General features: G+C 60.7%; 1 long non-coding RNA gene across 2 annotated transcripts; it reads right to left on the bottom strand.

Moving 5' to 3' along the window:
* Nucleotides 1-5,913: 5,913 nt before the first annotated feature.
* On the bottom strand, nt 5,914-11,650 carry LOC139085180 (uncharacterized). Of its 2 annotated transcripts, XR_011543282.1 has the most exons (4): nt 11,133-11,635; nt 10,000-10,125; nt 9,175-9,574; nt 5,914-7,897 (listed from the first exon to the last, which is right to left on the bottom strand). It is a non-coding gene; the product is annotated as an uncharacterized lncRNA (long non-coding RNA). The 2 variants fall into 2 exon arrangements; XR_011543283.1 differs by lacking the exon at nt 10,000-10,125 and having other exon boundaries at nt 11,133-11,650.
* Nucleotides 11,651-15,236: the final 3,586 nt, after the last annotated feature.

Here is a 15,236-nt window from a genome sequence, read left to right as displayed (position 1 = left end):
GAAGAGGGCTCACCAGGAACCTGACCACGCCGGCCCCCGGACCACAGACCTCCAGCTTCCAGAACGGTGCAGAGTAAACTCCTGGGTTTAAGCCACCCGTCTGTGGGATTTAAGGGGCCCCCAGCAGACTAATGCGGAGGCTGATTGCAGAGTGACCATGGGGGCCGTGGCCGACGTCCAGGGAGAGGAGGGAGGGGTCTGTGCCTCGCCAGGCCCTGTGCATTGGCCCCATCCCACCGGGATCTTCCCAGGGCGGCCCAGCACGGCAACTGGCTCACCCATCTGAACCTGTGATAACAGGTGCCGACAACGCCACGAATCCTCACTCTGGACACAAGTCAGGTGACCCCGTCATCCAGGCGAGCTCCTGGGGTGGGTGGGAAGGCAAGCTGTGAAGTGCAGGCGTGGCTCACACGGCCCAGCGCAGGGGCCCGAGGTGGGTGTTCTGTGCTGACTGCAGCCAGGAAGGCAGAGCACGTGGGCAGAGCCGGCCCCACCCACAGCCTCGGGGCCAGGACAAGCGTCCACGTGGAGGCCCACCGTCCACACGCCCAATTAGGCCGAGTGAGTCATCAGGGTGTTACCTTCCAACAGGCTGCTAAAGGAAACACGTTCTCTTCTCCAGCCTCAACAAAGACCCTTCAGAACCTCGTGGAAGGCCGGCTCCCCGGTCAGGATGCTCAGGCTGCAAGGAAGACCATCAGGCACTGGGAGAAGGGACGGAGGGCAGCTGGGCCCAGACTCCAGCCCCCCAACCTGCCCACCCCAGGCCCGTCCTACGCTGTGAGGACTTTGTGCCTGTGTGTGCAGACATCCCAAACTGCATGTCCAAGCTATGTCCGTCTTCTCAAAACACGGCCCATGGACACTTTTCGGTCTCAGGGACACACACTCCTGCAGGCTGGTCTGCCCTCAGTCAGGCCCAGGGATACATGCCTGCAGGCTGGTCTGCCCTCCAGAAGACAGACCCAGCTCTAAACCCACATGGGCCACGGGCTAGGCTTGGGGACATTTGGTGGGGAATGCCAGGTCCGAGGTACCTGGAACATGGCCTAAAACCAAGTGTGAGCTTCAGGTGAGCCTGTCCCCTGGCCCCACCAACTACCCCCCAACAGCTGGGGCCCTCAAAGACGCAGTGCCCTCCCCAGGTCTAAGGCAGCACCAAAGGTGGCCCCTCAGGCTCTCCAAAGCACCCACGGTACCACCATCAGTGTTTGCACGGAGCCCACCACACTGAGTGCCTGCTGGGTGCCAGCTGCATGTGGGACACTGGAGACATGGGTCAGTCACACAGCCTCTGACCTCAAGGGATTCCCCGAGGTTTCAGCCTGTGGGGGGCCTCAGCGATCCCATGGGGGAAACTGAGGCACAGGTGCAGGCCAGGCATCTGCCCAGGTCTGTCCATGTTGCTACCCTAAGTGGATTCACTTAACATCTCTTTTATATTGGGACCCATGCAAGATTTTCTTTGAGAAAAAGGTTGGCACTGCTTTATAGGAAATTAGAAAAACCGTAGACCTGTGTATGCACACAGGATCAAGTGAGATAAGGAGGATAAAAACGGCAGAGACACCGTGGATGAAAGGCTCCGTCTTCGTGTGGTCGTGTCAGTGGTAGGAAAGGGCCACAAGGATGAGAGGTCAGAGGACGGGCTCCGGGGGCAGCCACCATGTTGGACTCGTCCATCTCCCCATCCTGACACCCAGTAGGGGCTCAGAAACCATGCACAGGATGGACACGTGTTCTGACAACTGTGATGAAACCAGAGAGCCATGGGGAGGAATCCGTGTGGCCGGAAGAAGGGAGAGGAGAGCGAGGGAGGGTTCCGGGCGAGGCCATGCGGCAGAGGTGACCTTGGTCAGGACCCCGAACCCAAGGCACAGCCTGAGGGGGCAGAACAATGCAGTGTCTCCAAGTGACAGGAGACCGAGAGCCTGGGGCCGTAGCACCTAAGAAATGCCACAATGCAAGGGGTCCATCACATCCCACGGGCCCCTTCCTCCTCCAGACCGCCGTCTCCCAGGCTGTGGAATAACAGCATGGCCTCATCCATTCCAGAATGTTCTGAGCCATCCACAGCTGCCGTCTCCCAACATTTTCATTGTGCTCCCCAAAACCCTAAAGTGCACACCCCCAGCATAGGCATATTTCTTTGTTTGGAGCTCATATAATGTGCCAACCTCCGCTCATGTCTAAGTACCAAGGGAGAGATTTTCATTAGTGGTGGTGCGTGGAGTCCGTATTTCAGATCGTTTTTCAATTATTTGGAATTTGCCCATTTTTTTCTCAGCATTGATTCGCTCAATGATGCTACGGTTGGAGATTTGCTGACAGATCTGTTGGGAAGAAGAGGCCATCATTCTAGAAGCTTCCAGGCCACTGGCTGGCGCTATCTTCACCCGGTGCCTCTGGAGGTGGTCGGTCAGCACAGGCTAGCTTATGCCATGGTAACAAGAGCATCTCCGACTGCCAGGAGTTTGTCTCTCACTGACACTGTGCCCACCGAGGGTTGACGGGGGTCTCCTCACTGTGGTCACCCAGGGGCCCTTCCTGACAGGCAGCCCCATCTCCGATGCTGCCGGCCACCGTGGGAGAGGGAGAGTCTGGGATCCGAGTGCCTGGGGAGGGGGGCGGGTCACAGAGAAGTTCCATGAGCAGCGCTGCTGACCACCCAGAGGATGCTTTTCAGGGTGTGGTCCATCTGGTGAGGGTTAAGTGACCTCCGGGTGGAGCACGCCCCAAGGAAGGACGCGTGGAAACCACAAAAGGCACGTTGCACTGAAAGGGAGGGAGAGAGTGGCGCTGCCACCAGCTTCTGTGCCCAGGACCCTCCAGAGGTCTGCTGGGGTCCGCAGCACATGGGCACGCGCCGTCCACCTTGGCTGGCTGGAGAGCAGGGAGTGGGGTGACCGAGACACCTAACCCCACAACACGGAGACAGCAAGTCTGCTCTGTTCCAACAAATAGAAGGGACTCACATTCGGTTAAGCCGGGTGACCGAGAGCAGCCAGGAAACACTCCGAGTTACCTGATTCCCAGAAGAACATGTGAAAAGTGGCTCGGCCAAATCAGGTGGGAAATCCACCCATTCGATCCGATTAGGAGCCATTTCTGGGGGGGAAAATGTGTGAAATAGAGGCCCAGACCCTCCCCCAGGGACCACAGACCAGTGTGAAACAGTCCTCGTCAGGATAGCCCCCCACTGTGGGGGAGCCATGCTGCACCCCACCCTCTTCCCAGCTGCTCTCCTCCTGCCGTCCTGCCCCAGCACGGGAGCCAGGGGAGCCCCTGTCCCGAAGGTCTTCCTAGTTTTTCTAAACAGGGAGGAATCAGGTTTGCCAAATTTATCAAATAAAACTATAGGAATTTGAAATTTTGAATTTCAGATTGTCAACAAATATATTTTAGTATAAGTATGTCCCAAATATTAGATGGGATATACTTATCCTGAAAATCGATTCGTTGATGATCTGAAACTCAAATTGATCTGCATGTCCTGGATTTTATCCTGCAAACCCTAGTGGGAGCCTAGACTGCACGTGTCTGAGGCCTGGTCACTCACGGTGTCGCCGTGCACCCCGAGGCCCCATCCACAGGAAGAACCAGCCCTTTGGCTCCCGCCTCCTCGATGCTGACGGGCAAGGCCACCCTCCGCTCTGGCTACAGACCTTCTCTTCCTCACGGCCCGGCCTTGGCTTCCTCTCCATCTTCTTTTCTTTGCTAATGTGCCAGGAGACCATCATCTGGCCCATGGTAGGTGCTCCATTATTATCTGTCCAGATGAATGGATCAAGAGTCGGATACTGGAGACCTGCTGGCAGTGGGGCTGAGACCTGGCTGGAGGGGGAAGGTCCTGCCTGGATCCTGTCCTGCAGCTTGCTCCCCCACCCTACCCTACTCCCACAGTCCCAGGGGGCTGACCTCTCCTTGCTCCCCGATCCCTGGCATGCACTGTGAGGAGCCTAACAGGAAGGAGTGAGGCAGGAAGGCAAAGTTCGGACACCCAGCCTCAGAGGCCAGCTTGGGGCCTCCCTCCCTCTCATCCCCACCAGCCGCCAACCCTTCCCACTGCAACTCATGCCTGTGCTCTGGCTGCAAGGCCTGCCAAGGCTGCCCTGCACCGCAGCCCCTTCGCCTCCCGCCTGGGCCCTGCTGGGAGGTGGGGGTGAGGTGCCAGGCATTTCGGCTCAAGCTGGGCAGAGGCCAGAAGGCCCGGCCGCTTGGCACACCAGGATGCCCGGATGGTGGTGGAGCCTGGGACGGCATCAAGGCTGATGCCACCTCCCCCCCAGTCAGGGCCAGCCCCAGCTCTTCTCTGCCTTGGCGGCTGAGCAAGTGGAGGCCTCGGGCTCCAGCAGGGGGGTGGGGAGGGCAGGACGGCAGCCTCCCCATCACACTCTCCCTGCTCACCACCTGCTGGCAGTCTGGACGTCCTGAAAAGCCCCTCTGACATGTCACTCCCTGCTCAGCCTTCAACGACACCCGGCACCCACAGGACACATCCCCTGTGGCCGCAGAGCCTGCCTCCCTTCCGGACAGGCCCAGAGGCCCCGCCAAGGGGGGCAGACGTGCCTGTACAGTCTCTCCACGCCTGAGGTCACCACTCCAGCGACCCTGTTTGCTCCGTTTCTGATAAGATTCAGGCCTCCCACGGCTGCGGAGAAAATCTCAGGTTCTGAGCAGCAAGGACCCAGCGGCCCTGGTCTATTTGGTGGCAGAGCTGAAGGCAACTCTGAAGGGGAAGCCGAAACAATGGGGCTGAGGAGTGGACGGGGAGAGGCAGGAGAAACCCCCGGGAATTGGGAAACTGGCCAGGGATGGGCAGACCAAGCTCCTGCTGGCAGAAGGTGCCTTTTAGGCTCAAAGCAACGGGCTCGGAGACTCTGCTGCGATCTGCGTGAACAGCGCCACTTTCTGCTACCATGGTATCAGGGAGAGGACGGCAGCCCCCCTGCTGAGCCCTGTGACTCCCTCCCGCACCCGTCTGCGCGCCGGCACACAGGGCAAAGAAAGGCACTGCCGGACCCCGTGGGCCCCACAGGGCCGACCGCCCCAGGGCCCAGGGACTCCCACAGCAGGGCTCGGAGGGAGGGTGGGTGGCGACCACCAGTTCACACCCCCCGGGGGCTCTAGGTGAGGAAGGGCCACCTGCGGACGTCCTGACCCCGTGTCCTCATGTGGAGCCGGGAATTCTGGTGGCAATGTGGCTTTTCCACGGACGCTCTCGGCCCCTCTGGGACCCACTCTGAGCTCAGACTCCGTGGTCCATTCCAGGCACTGTGGATGAGCGTCTGGCTGCCTGCCAACACCGCCCCCCCAACTCCTACAAACCCCCAAGCTCAGCACATGCGAGTCCAAACCCGCCCCACTGCCTTCAGCCCGCGTGGGTCTCCTGTTGGTTCTCCGTCGATGCAGATCGCTGGCCGGCACTCGGCGGCTGAGAATAGCTCCCATTTATTAGCTCACAGCTCCTGAGGTCAGAAGGCCCTGTGGGTGGGCCGGGCTCTCACCTGCAGGCTCCAGGAAGAATCCGGGGGGAGGGGTCAGGGACCCCCTGAGGGCTCTCTGTTTGCACCATGACCTTGGACAAGTCACAGAAAGTTTTCCCTGTTTGAAAATCACAGTTGTCACAACTTAATCACTTAGGACTCAGACCTGCACCCTGGAGGCCTCAGGAAGCTGCTGTGGGCCCAGCCACTCATCACCTGGGGTGTCCTCATTACTCCTGTGGGGCCGTGCGGTTCTGCTTAGCCCCTTTGGGAGCCCATCCCGGCCTCCAGCCTCCCACACTGGGCACAGGGCAGGAAGTGGCCCTTGGACCCGTGGTCACGGCCGCCACAGCCCGGCCTCGATCCATGGGAAGAAAAGGAGCCTGGGAGAAGAGGAGAAAGCAGGGACATTGCACATTTTAAATAAAAGGAGAGAGAGTCTATGTATTGGCAACTCTGGAACAGCTATCATCTCACTGGCATCTGCTCAGAAAATGTGGCCCCAGCTGACGGGCCTGGTTCCATCCTCAGTGCAGTGAAAGCTGGAGAAGCAAGGCTGCTGAGGAGGGGGGTGTGGGGAGGGGCCCCAGGACCGGCTGTCCAAGGCGGGGGCCACGTGCACCCTGAAGGGGCCTGGGAGGGTCCCCCAAGGAGGCTGAGCGTCTGCCGTGCCCTGCGCCCCAGCTCACCCCCGGCTTCTCAGAGGCTGGCAGAGGGATGGCCCCCCAGCCCAGCCTGAACAGGGGCTCCTTCAATGGGGAGGACAGTGCTGCCCCCCAGAAAGGCTGTGGGCTCCACAGGGCTGCGCCCACCGCAGCAATCTCTCTCTCCCTTCCTACACCCCGTTTTTCTCAGCTCCCACCTCTGCCCTGCTTCCTGTGCCCCCCCATAGCCTGCCTCCTCCCCTCTTGTCCCTCCCTCCCTTCCCAGTCCCTCTGGCCCCCTCAAGGCCCTCTCTTCCTCTCTTCTGGTGCCCAGTGTGGAGTTAGGGAGCAGACGCCCCAAACCACAGGGATGGGGTCAGGTTAGGGGGGCAGGTCGGCAGGTGGGGAGATCCTGCATGGGGTCTCAGAGACCGATCATTGGAGGCCCACATCTGGAAGTACCATAACTAGGGGGCAGGGCAGAGGGTCTGGGAGGCAGGAAGGCTGCTGGCAGGAAGCAAGCGGGGGGAGGGAGCTCCAGGCACGGGGGGCTCTGGCCAGCTGGGGGGATTCCGGGCAGAGGGAGCTGAGGGCTCAGGCAGCAGGAAGACAACCCACCAGGAAAGTGGTCCCAAGGTCAAAGGACACAAGGGACCCTCTCCGGGCAGTGCAGAGACCCACAGGCATGTTCACTGCCCTCTGGAACTTGGTCATTGCCACCAGTACCTGGTTGGGCAAGGAGCTGGGCTGGCAGGACCAGCCAGGCGCCCTGCCCACCTGTGCATGCTCCCAGCCCCCCAGCAGGCTGGACAGGGGCAGTGCACAGCCTGTGGGGACCAATCTCCTCTCGGGGAAGGGCCGGTGCTGCAAAGCAGAAGGGCCATGTGATCTGGACGGGGGTGGCCAACAGACTGGGGACGCTGACCCAATGGAGGGATGATGCTGTGTTGGGGGCACTGCACGCAGGGGTACCAGCAGGAGGGGCCTGCAGCCTTCAAGGCATTAAACGCCAGGCCAGGGAGCCAGACTGAATTCTGAGGGCAGTGGGGAGCCAGCAAAGGTATAGGAGCAAGAAAAGGCGGAGAGAGGAAAGGCAGGAGTGAGGACGAGCGGGCTGTGGGCCAATCACTCACAGGTGCTTGCAACACGGGTTCTGTAGACGCCAAAGCCACAGTCAGAGCCGTGGGTCGCACAGAGGGGCCAGTTGGGGGACCGGGGCGCTTCCCACCACAGCCCAGCTGGCTCCGGCCTCCCTGGGACCTGAGCAGGGCAGCAGCAGAGGCTGCGAGACTGACCAGAGAGAGGAAACACAGACCCACACACCGGACGGGTTGAGGAGGATGTGGACGGCCTCGGGCCTGGGTGGCAGGGATGGGCCAGAACGCACTCCAGCAGCAGGAGGAGGCAGGAGGAGGACACAGAGGCTTCAGCCCAGCGGGGGATCAGGATGGGGCGACCCTGCACTGTCGTGGGCTGAGCCAGCACCCCAAGCCCGGGACGTCAGTGGAGGGAGGAGGGTCTCCTGTGGCAGCTGCATCAGGGTGACGAGCGGCTGCACAGACCCTTGCAGAAAGCGGCCCTCGGAGAAGGAAGAGCACGCCCAGCCCGCCACCAGCAGGAGCGCCTCCCTTAAGGTTCCTGGGCACAGCCAGGCACTGTCGCGGGCGCTGGGGGCATGGCAGAGGGCAGGAGCGGCCGGCCACCACACTGTCTGCAGGCAACTCCGGGGTCTGAGCTGCAGCCTCGCTCTCTCTCCCACCACATCTAGCAACAGAGAAAAGAGAAAATATCCACAGCTGAAAGATGGAACCGAGTGAGCAATAGTCCGAGTGACTATTTTAGCCCAAAAGCTGAGAGCAGGGAGCGGGAGCAAGTGAAGGGGCGGGCAGGAGGCGCCGGGCCGGCGTCCAAAGCCAAGAGCCTTGTTTTTAAGGTGATTTTATGAAGAGCCGTGTCAATTTCCACTTAAATCCCCAGTCTGGGATCCCTTCACCTAGGATTCTATTTTAAAACGTTGAAAGCACTATTTCAGTGCAGAAATCAATAAGATGCACCCAAAAAAATGGAAAGGGAGCCCACTGAGAAAAAATTTCCCTGCCTCTGACCGAATGCTATTTCCTGAAAACATCAATCGCAGCAGCTTTTAGCTTAATTCCGGGGTCCAGAGTCAGTCCACTGAGATATTTTTGTGGCCAGGCAGCGTCCACTGTCTTGTCCCAACCTACTCCTGAGGTGGCCGGACCCCAGCCAGGCAGGGTGGGCGGTGCCCTTCAGGACAGGCTCACATGTCTGGGCCCCCGGACTTAAAGGTGCACCGGGAAGCCACGCAAAGGACCAACTGAAAGCCCACTTCCCTGACTGGGGAGGCTCATGGTGGCTCAGAAGCAGGCACACGGGGGCCACGGGGGGCTAGGCACATGGGAGGGCCTGAGTGGAGCCTAGGGCCCCCCAGGCTGGGCCTGACCACAGCCAGCTCCCAGGTGCCCCGCTTGTCAGGACCACGGGGTTAGGACCCTCCTTCCGGCCCAGTGTCTGGATGCCACTCCTCTCTCCGTGTTGCAGTCTCTCCTTTGTCTTCCCCACAGGCCTGGGGACTTTGCAAGGCCTCCCTGGGCCCCCAGTGCCGACCCCGGCATTGGAGGAGGGACGGCCAGAGGAGAGGGAGGCAGCAGGAGCAGACAGGGTACCTGGCCCATCTGGGGTGGAGGCAGCACGGGACAGGGCGGGCAACCCAGGCATGTGGCTCCCACAGCCCCACAAGGGCACAGAGCCCCCACAGGGTGAGACCAGGAGGCGGGCAGGGTTCGGCAGCGGCCCCACTGAGAGCCGCAGTCTCCTTGTGAGAGGTAAGGCCAGGTCAGCCCACAAGCCCCTCTGCTTCCTGGGATCCCATCGTGTGCTGCGGGGCTGGAGACCTGGGCGGGCACCAGGCCAAAGCCCAGTAGGCCCCCCGCCTCTCTGTACCTCAACTTCCCTCGGAGCCCCACCACCTGAAGAGGAGTCAAATCTGGGCCTAGGACCCTCTTACACCTGAAGCTCACCTGTGCTCCAACATGAGGGAGGGCCAGGGCCTGCTTGTCCCTCGTAAAGACAAGCCCGGTGCTCTTGCAGAAGCTTCCGGAGCCTCTGCTGAGGTTGCCACCTGCCCAGTTCTTGCCCTGAAGCCAAGACCCCCCAGCAGGCAGTGGATGGAAGTTGAAATTAGGAGGCATCCAGAAAACTATCAAGTGCCTTTGCCGGCCGACCGTCAGGGCAGGTGGAGAAGGAGGCCGAAGCGCCAGGTGTGGAGGGGCGGGAGGGATCCCGGAGGAGCGGGCGCTCGGCCAGGCGGGAAACAGCAGGGGCTCACGGCCTCCTTGGGCTGGCGCCAGGACACGGGGTCTGGAGCAGAAACACAGGCTCGGAAGCCGGAGCTTCCAGACACACCGTCTCGGCCGCTACCTGGAGGCAGCAACAAAGGAAGCTTGTGATGATTACAACAAAAGGACAGAGGAGGCCGGTCCTTCTGAGGTTTGCAGGGTGCGGGTGTTAAGCCCTCTGCTTCAGGATTAGCTCGGGGGAAGCCGTGCCTCTGTGGACCCACACACAGGGGTCAAGTCCAGGGCCAAGCCGGAAATGGCCGGAGCCATGAACAAGGGGCGCTTGAAGGCAACGCCCACTGAATACACGCAGCCTCCCTTTGGGAACCAGCCCTCCTCATGCCCCTTCTCCCTGCTCACCTCCGGTCACCCCTCATCCCGGCACCCTCACCCCACCTGGTTCAAGGCCCAGTATTGGGGAGGCCTTTCCCGACAGCCTCCGGGAACCGCTGACCCCGCCCTCCCCCCCAGGTCTGGTTTTCTCTGCAGCTCTTCCGGCCACCTGACCTTGGCACCAGGAGTTACTCGTTTCTTCACCGTCTGACCCTCCCTGCCAAGATGTGATCTTATGGGGTCAGGGGCCGCGTTGGCGTTGTTCGTCTTTGTGTCTCATCTCAGGGCCTAGAGCTGTGCCTGGCACATAGGAGACGTTCGATAAATGTTTGTGGAGTGATGCAGGAAGTCATTCTCCATTCGTTAACTCAACAAGTGGACACTGAGTGCCCACCGGGTGCCTGGCACTGTCTGAAAGCCCCGGCCCCCAAGGAGCTCACATTCCCATGGGAGAGATAGATGAATATAGCCAAACACCAGGCATCTCAGGTGGAGATAGAGGGCTGAGAGATGTGGAGTAACATGGTCACGAGGAGAGGGGTACCATGTGGGCGGGAAAGTCGGGAAATCCCTCAGACCTAGTACGGTGAAGGAGAGAGCCACGTGAGGAGCTGAGGAAGGGTGCTCTAGTCAGGGAGCAGTAGTGCAAAGGCCCTGGGGCAGAAGCAAGCTCAGGATGTCCAAGGACCCTCGCAGGCCAGTATTAACCAGGCTGAGAGGAGGGCTTCCCACAGCGGCTGATCGTCACACCAGGGCCAACCCAGTACAGACAGACTGAATCAGAATCCATATTCTCATCTGTAACTCAGGCCTCTATGGCACTTGACCTAACCATGCCTAATTCCTCACTTCTGCCTCCCCATCGACCTGGACACATCTTTACCCCAACTTTAAAACCGTAGCCAATCCCCAGTCCCCCCAATCTGTGACTTCCCCCCAACCAGGCCTGTCTCCAACCCAGATGTCTTGCCTGAATTCTCTGATTCTGCCTACACCCCAACTGCGCCCCAACCACCCATCCACTCAGTCCCAACTCCAACCCCAAACCCAGCCTCGCCCCAGAATGTCAAGGCCGCCAGGCTCAGCCTCCAGCCTCCCGCAACCGCCTACGCTAGCTCTTCCACCTGGAGCACCTGGGTGGGCCCTCCATTCAAGGACAAGCGTCCTTATGAGAAGGCGAGGGGAGAGTGAGACACACAGACACAGGGAGGAGGCCGTGGGACCCCAGAGGCAGAGACGAGAAGGATGCGGCCACAAGCCAAGGAACACCGGGACCCCCAGAGCTGGGAGGGAACGAAGGCTCCTACCTGGAGCTTCCAGGGGGGCTGGGCCTGCCCACACGCCGATTTCACATTCCAGCCTCCAGAGCTGGAGGAGAAGGAGTGTCTGTTGGTTTAAGCCGCTCGGTCTCTGGTCATCAGTCACCACACCATAGGACACACACACCCCTCCAGAACGGAGGCTCCAGGATGTGGAAATGGCGTCCGGAGGGTCCCCTCTGTCACCTGGCACCCAGCACTGGGCCTGAAGACACATAGTTGGTGCTCAACAAATCTGGGCTGGCTGGATCACCGCCACCCGCTTGGCCGGCCTCAGGTGGCGGACGTCCCTGACAAGTCCCATTGGCGGAGGGAGTAAGGCCGTGGTCTCCATCTTTCGGCTCCACCCCCAACCCCCAGACCCAGACCCCTTCCTTTGGAATCTCGTTTCTGAGCTGCACTGACCGGCAGCGACAGCCACTCTGCGGTCACACAGACGGGACCAAGGCTGGTTGGCGGAGCCCACAGCTCTGCCTGTGCCTGCCCAGCCCAGGTCCCCTCGCCCCGCCGCCTGCAGGTCAGGCTGCCCTCTTCTCCTCCCCCATTGTCCCCGCCCACTTGTCATCCTGCGGAGCCTGGCCCCTGCCGTCATCCTCGTGAGTCAGGTCCCTGCACCTTCGCTCCACAGCCAACCCGCCCGTGGGGAAGGCTCTGCTGGGGGAGGTCCGAGAAGAGGCATTTTTCCTCCAAAAATGCATTGCACGTCCTCACTCGGACGCCAGGCCATTGATCGGTCTTTGCCCAAACTCTGGGAACCAGGCTAGACTCCGTCTCCCTGGGTGGGTGGCCAGGACAAACCTGTCGAAAGAAAGGGGAGGGGGTCCATCTGCATCTCAACTTGATCGAGAGACCCATGTGGATGAAGTCTGCAAGCAGGAAACACGGCCGATTGTCACGAGTCGGGGGAAGACGATGAGCGAGGAAAGACCCAGGGCCGCATTCCCAAGGGCAGCGGCCAGGGAGGCGCTGGGGCCCCCCGAGTTGTGCAGCGGAAGAGCCTACGCCCCATAAGCACAGCCTGTCGGACGGCAAGCGGGCTGCCCTCACGAGAGAAGCAGGCCAGCTGGCGCTCCAGGGCGAGGGAGGGCAGCCAGGGCTGGAGCTCAAGGCCGCGCTGGTTCCCAGGGCCGGGCAAGGCAAGGTTGGCACCTGAAACTGAGCCACCTTACACGCCTCCCCCAGCGCCTCGCTCGCCTCACCCCAGTCTCAGCCCTGGTCGCGAAAACGGGAACAACTTCCCTTACCCAATGGAAACTGCCTTTCCGGTTCCAAGGAGCTGATGCCATCGAGGAGATGCCAATCCCGCCGAGACCCGGTGAGCCGTCAGCTCCAGGCGTGGAGAACGCACTTCCTCCTTCCTCACCTGCTGCCCGAGGCTCCCAACGGAGAGAAGCCCCGGGTGCTGCTGGGTGTGGCCAGGAGAGGCCTCCCCGCCTGGCCCTGGGCCGCTGCCTCCCTGTCCGCCTTCCCCTCGCCCTCCCCCTCAGGATTCCTGCGCTCCCCAATGAAGCTCAGCCTCCCGAGCGGGGACCGGTCCTCCTCCTTTGTCGTCTTCCTCCTGGTGCCTGGAGGCACCCTCCATGAGCCCACGGCTGCCCGTGCGCCCTCATCACATCCATTCTCACACCCACGTCTCAGCGCTCAGGGCTCGCGGGGCTCAGTGTCCCCTCCCCAAGGTGCAGGGTCGGACCAGAGCCCATGCCCTTTCCGCCACATCACAACCGAGGTCTGGGACAGCTTGTGGGCACCTGGAGCCCGTGTCCGCCTCTCAGAACTACTGAGCAGACCGCCACAGCCGGGCAGCCGGAAATGACAGATCTGCAGCAGCACACCCAACTCTCACAGCGGCATCGTTCACAATCGCCAAAAGGTGGAAGCAACCCAAGCGCCCATCAATAGACAAATGGATAAATCCAGTGTGGCATATACCTACCACCAAATATTCTTCAGCCTTAAAAGGGAAATTCTGCGACCCGGACAAGCTTGTAGGATATTAGGCTGAGTGAAAGAAGGTAGTCACAGCAGGACAAATACTGTGTGATTCTGTGCACGTGAGGTCCCTGGAGCGGTCAGAAGACCAACAGAGACAGGAAGTAGGATGGTGGGTGCCGGTGGTAGGTGGGGCAGAGCTCATGTTTAATGGGGACAGGGTTTCAGTTTGGGAAGATGGAAAGTTCTGGAGATGGCTGGTGGGGACGGCTGCACAGCAATGTGAATGTACTTAGTGCCACTGAACTGGACACCTAGAAATGGTAAATTTTATGTTATGCGTATTTTACCAGAATTAATATTTCAAAAACAAAAACATAGAAACATATTCTCTCACATTCTGGAAGCCAAAAATCCAAAATCAAGGTACAGGCAGGCCCGTTGTCCCCCCGAAACCTCCAGAGGAGGGTCCTTCCTGCTCCTTCCAACTTCGGGGAGCTCCAGGCATCCCCCGACTTGTGCCCACATTGTCTAGCCTCCGCCTCCGTCCTCATGTGGCCTCTCCTCTGGGCATCTGTGTCCTTCTGTTGTCTCTCACGTGGGCATACCGTCATTGGACTTAGGGCCCACGCCGCTCCCAGCCAGTCTCATCCCGAGATCCTTACGTTCATCACATCTGCAAATACCCCTGTTCCCAAAAACGGTCACATTCTGAGGTCCCAGGTGGACATACCCCTTTTGGGAGGAGGGCACTATAAGAGGCCAGGACCAGGCCAGGCAGGCGGACCAGAGCAGACAGGACACAGGGCGAGAGCTGAAGAAGGCAGCCAAGGAGAGCAGGAGACAGCAGGACGTGCCAAGGCCCCAGGGCCAGGCCTGGGAGGAAGAAATGTTTCCAGACACCAGGAGGGCAAACATCTTCCATCCCTACCAGGGCCCAGGCACAGCCCACAGGGCCGCGGCAGGCACAGGCCTGGGGGTCCCAATCCGCCTGGACCAGGGCTGGCCATCTCCTCACGATGGTCCCAGGGGTCTTTCCCCAGAATTCCGTGGGAAGCCCGGCTGAGCAGTGCGGGAGCGCCTGCAAGGGGGGCTGGCCAGCTGTTTCCTGAGAGCCGGGCCTCCTCCCTCCCTGGCCTGTTTCTGAGGCTCCCGGGCTGCTCTTTCTGGGCCCTCCAGTCAGATAACCTACAGTCCAACCCCAGCCCCACCGGTCTCAGCGTGCCAGGGGCTGCCGGAGACCCAGTGCTGCACCGAGCGAGGGCATCCACAGCCCGAGTGCTGTCCAGGGGTCCAGGCCAGTGGGGCGCCCCTCCCTCCTCTCACAGCCACCTTCAAAGCTGCTGCGCTGCCCCACGGGCTGGTTAGAAGCCAGCCCCCAACCATCGGTTAAGCAGACCCCTCTTTCTACACCAGCTGGGTGTCCTCCTGCAGCCCCATTCTGGGCAGGCAGCCGATATTATGGGGAGAAGGTGTACCAAAGGGGCTGCCTCCTCCAGGAAGTCTTCCTGACTGTCCTCCGAACTCCAGGAGTGCCTCATTTCACCCTCACACCTCCACTCATTCCATTTCATCTAACGACAGAGAAATGTCCAGAACCTACCACGCGTCCAGCACATTCTGGGCACTGGATCCAGCCGAGAACAGGGGGGAGAGACAGCCCATAACCAGACAGACCACGTTGTTTGGAACGAGTAGCAATGAGTGCTATGGTGGTCAGGGAATCCAAGGCCCAGAGAGGTTGAGCAAGCTTCCCAGAGTCACACAGCCTGAAAGGAGTAGAGCCAGGACTCGAACCAAGCCCGCCCATTCATGTCAAGTGTGGAGGGCTTGGCACAGCTATGCCAGAGCCTGGCTGCAGCGGGGACCAGGACCAAGTCCCACCACTGGCGGACATCAGGCAGTGCCCACCTTCCTCACTCACGGCCACCTCGCCTCCCTCTTCCCCACGATAGCCCGGGACCCCCAGCCCAGCGGCCTCCTCCTCCAGCTCAGCTTGGGTTTGCTCATCTCAGCCCTTGGGCTCTGCGGGGAGCCACCCCCACTGCCTGCCCCCGTCACCAACGCCGAGAAAAAGAGCAGCACCCCGCCCAGCCGCGTACCCGTCAGGGGGACCCCTGCACTTGTTTGTTGGGTATTAATGCCGTTCCCGCAGCCCACACT

This window comes from Equus przewalskii, chromosome 8 (assembly GCF_037783145.1).
Source record: "Equus przewalskii isolate Varuska chromosome 8, EquPr2, whole genome shotgun sequence".
NCBI classification, from domain to species: Eukaryota; Metazoa; Chordata; class Mammalia; order Perissodactyla; family Equidae; genus Equus; species Equus przewalskii.
This window is presented reverse-complemented; position numbering and strand designations above follow the sequence as displayed.